The sequence below is a fragment of the Salvia splendens genome, chromosome 8 (assembly GCF_004379255.2).
Source record: "Salvia splendens isolate huo1 chromosome 8, SspV2, whole genome shotgun sequence".
NCBI classification, from domain to species: domain Eukaryota; kingdom Viridiplantae; phylum Streptophyta; class Magnoliopsida; order Lamiales; family Lamiaceae; genus Salvia; species Salvia splendens.
Window position 1 is genome coordinate 13,840,617 of NC_056039.1, and position 4,491 is coordinate 13,845,107.

Here is a 4,491-nt window from a genome sequence, read left to right on the forward strand (position 1 = left end):
ATATTCGTCGTCTAATAAAATGATATGGTGTTATTCTGCACGCTTTCATTTACTTCAACGCAAAATAAACAAACGTAAAATTATACAGAGTTTATACAAATAAAATTATAATTTACATATGTTTATAGATTACAAATTAGCTGACGCTTAATTGATCAAGCCTTGATGAATAATAGTTTGAGAGGTTAAAATAATACATACTACGTTTGATGCGTAAAAATTACATTCAACGTTTGTAAAATGAGTATGTGTTGATGATGTTTGTAAAATGATGCTTTAATGGTGAAATGATAGTATGAGAGGTTAAAATGATACTTTAAAAGCATAAAAATGATATTCGTCGTCTAATAAAATGATATGGTGTTATTCTGCACGCTTTCATTTACTTCAACGCAAAATAAACAAACGTAAAATTATACAGAGTTTATACAGATAAAATTATATAGAGTTAAATATAATTTACATATGTTTATAGATTACAAATTAGCCGACGCTTAATTGAGCAAGCCTTGGTGAATAATAGCTTGAGAGGTTAAAATGACACATACTACTTTTGATGCGTAAAAATTACATTCAACGTTTGTAAAATGAGTATGTGTTGATGATGTTTGTAAAATGATGTATTAATGGTGACATGATAGTTTGAGAGATTAAAATGATACTTTTTATTCAAACAAATGATATTCGTCGATTATAAAATGAAATGGTGTTGCATCACTAATGCAGGGCGTTTCATGCTATATTAGTGAAATGATAATTTGAGGGATTAAAATGATATTCTACATGCATAAAAATGATGTTCATCGATTATAAAATGTTACGGTGGTGCTAGTTCTTTTTGGTTCAAGCTTTATTAGTCAAATGATAGTTTGAAAGGTCATAATGATACTTTAAACGCATAAAAATGATATGTTTGTCTCTTATAAAATGATACGGTGGTGTTAGTGCTTTTTGGTTCAAGCTTTATTAGTCAAATGATAGTTTGAAAGGTCAACGATATTCGACGTTTAATAAAAATGATATGGTGTTACTCCGCACGGTTTCATTTACTTCACCGCAAAATAAACAAACATAAAATTATATAGAGTTTATACAAATAAAATTATAATTTACATATGTTTATAGATTACAAATTAGCTGACGCTTAATTGATCAAGCCTTGATGAATAATAGTTTGAGAGGTTAAAATAATACATACTACGTTTGATGCGTAAAAATTACATTCAACGTTTGTAAAATGAGTATGTGTTGATGATGTTTGTAAAATGATGTATTAATGGTGACATGATAGTTTGAGAGATTAAAATGATACTTTTTATTCAAACAAATGATATTCGTCGATTATAAAATGAAATGGTGTTGCATCACTAATGCAGGGCGTTTCATGCTATATTAGTGAAATGATAATTTGAGGGATTAAAATGATATTCTACATGCATAAAAATGATGTTCATCGATTATAAAATGTTACGGTGGTGCTAGTTCTTTTTGGTTCAAGCTTTATTAGTCAAATGATAGTTTGAAAGGTCATAATGATACTTTAAACGCATAAAAATGATATGTTTGTCTCTTATAAAATGATACGGTGGTGTTAGTGCTTTTTGGTTCAAGCTTTATTAGTCAAATGATAGTTTGAAAGGTCAACGATATTCGACGTTTAATAAAAATGATATGGTGTTACTCCGCACGGTTTCATTTACTTCACCGCAAAATAAACAAACATAAAATTATATAGAGTTTATACAAATAAAATTATAATTTACATATGTTTATAGATTACAAATTAGCTGACGCTTAATTGATCAAGCCTTGGTGAATAATAGTTTGAGAGGTTAAAATGACACATAATACTTTTGATGCGTAAAAATTACATTCAACGTTTGTAAAATGAGTATGTGTTGATGATGTTTGTAAAATGATGTGAAGAGAGGGGTTTTGCACGTGTGTCGTGTGCACGTGTCCCTTCTTTCGACAAGATTTATAGTATCCCACTTTTGCAACAAATATTACTAAGTATAAGCGGCAAGAGAGAGGTCGAACCACAGAGACTAGGGACCTACTCGAGATCGATTTCTATGACACGGTGTTGGTGTTAGCCACCATGCCTTAAGCACTTGAACATGGACCTAAACACTAGAGTGGGAAACTTGAACTTTAAAGCATGAGAACAGAGATTGGGAGCTTAAGCTAAACTAAGAGAGCATGGAAAAGAGTTTTGAAAGCTTCAAGAGAAAATAATGAGATGGAGACAGAGACTTGACATGAAAATTCCTAAACCGAGGGCAACTTGAAACAAACATTTGCTTGAAATCATTTCAGAAATAAGAGTAATGTATTTGCAGCTTAAAACAAGATCGAGATTGAAAGGTTGCATGGAGAAAATAAGCAAGCTTTGAAAACAATTTACCTCTAAACTAGAGCAAAACAAGAGAGCAAATCATACGCAGCAACTAGATCTCAACATCTAAGCCACCAATTGCGAAAAACATCCAAGAAACATGAGTAAATAACATCATCAACATGAAAATAAACCAAAGCTTCATAAAACTGGAAATAAGTGTAGATCCAATGTCGGAGTCTTCAATTCCTCTACCGAAACCATTAAATATAACTAGAAAGCGAGATGTGAAGGAGCTTCTAAGATGGAGGCGTCAATTCCACCGTTGAAATGGCCAACACACTGTAAATCTACACTAAAGCCTTGAAAACATGAAATGAAATGTAATCCCGACGTCGGAGTTGTCAATTCCTCCGTCGAAACTACAGAGCTAAGCTAAGAAGGCAGTGACTAAACTAAACTAAGCTAAGAGAAGGTGGCGTTAAGATCCTATTAGAGCTTTCTACCTAAACTACGGTAGCGTTAAGCGCCTCCTCTTAATTGTGGAAAACTTCTATTTATGGAGCAACTTCAACTTCAACCCTAAGGCAACTTCTCTTCCGATTTGACCATTTTACCCTTGCAGTAATCTGAATCTGCTCGGTCAGTTTGCATCATCTACTTGATCCAGCAGATACATCTTCATGTGGTGAGCTCCTCTTGATCAACTTGCTCATCTCATGTCTTCATGTGGTGAGATCCTCTTGATCAACTCAGTCATCTCATGTGATGAACTCCACTTGATCAACTCAGTCATCTCATGTCTTTGTGTGGTGAGCTTCTCTTGATCAACTCAACTATCCCATATCTTTGTGTGGTGAGCTTCTCTTGATCAACTCGGCTATCTCATATCTTTGTGTGGTGAGCTTCTCTGGATCAACTCAGTCATCTCATGTGGTGAACTCCACTTGATCTACTTGCTGGTTGGGCAGGCTCCATTGCTTTTCCGCAACTGATCAACTTGTCTTCAAATATGGCCATTTCTCGCTTCTTTTCCGAGTTGATCAAGTTGTTCATGCACTCTGCCGCTTCAGTACTTTTTAGCCCCTGCACACTCAAATTTACCACTTTTTCGCACATCATAACCCATGTTAGTGTAATAAGCCCCTATAAAACCATATTTGGAATGAGCCCCTATCATGATGCTTTAATAGTGAAATGATAGTATGAGAGGTTAAAATGATACTTTTTATGCTTTGAGGTTTGCAGATGAAGAGAATGAGCTGCTGGATTTTCTAGAATGGAAGAGAGGCTGGAACTACTGGAGCTAGAGCTTCCTTTGATTGGAGATTGATCTACTAAAAAGTGATTGAGTCCTTTTTCAAGTGCCCCCTGAGCACGATTTCCTTTGTGTGCAAATCCTTAACAAAAAATAATGATAGGTGAAATTCATAAAACACTGCATTGTCTTTAGCAAACTGAGAAACACTTAGGAGATTCTTGGTGAGGTTAGGAACATGTAGGAGATTTTTATGATGCAATATTCTCAAAAAATTTGAAGAGTGAGGCTTAATGACAAATTCTCTTATGTTTGCTATAGCTACTTGAAGAGAGGGATTTTTGCACGTGTGTCATGTGCACGTGTTCCCCCTTTCAACAAGATTTATAATTTTCCCACTAATGCAACGAATATTACAAAGTATAAGCGGCAAGAGCGGGGTCGAACCACTGAGACTAGGGACCTACTCGAGATTGTTTCTACGACACATTCAGAAAAGTGATCGGCTGCTGCCACGCAACGAGAGGGTTGAGTTTTAACTACTAGACCTGGGAAATTAAACCTAATCTATTCTATCTACTGGGTCCAGAGAATGGAAATTGCTTGAAATATAAATGCATGCATGATTCGAAACTAAATTTAACTTTGGAACATTCACCGAATTTCCTAGGTCAAGCAAATATGTTTCCTAAAACAGCCAGACACAGATCATAAGAAAAGCAGCAGAACAGATTTCCCTAAATAGCTACTGACAAGAAAGCTGCAACTAACAAACTAAAGTAGATCTGATTCTAACTACCAGCAAACTTCATCTTCTTCATGAATCCAACGGGAAATACAAAACAAAACAGAGCATTAAACACCATAAAAACAGAGCAATCTCAGATCTAAATTT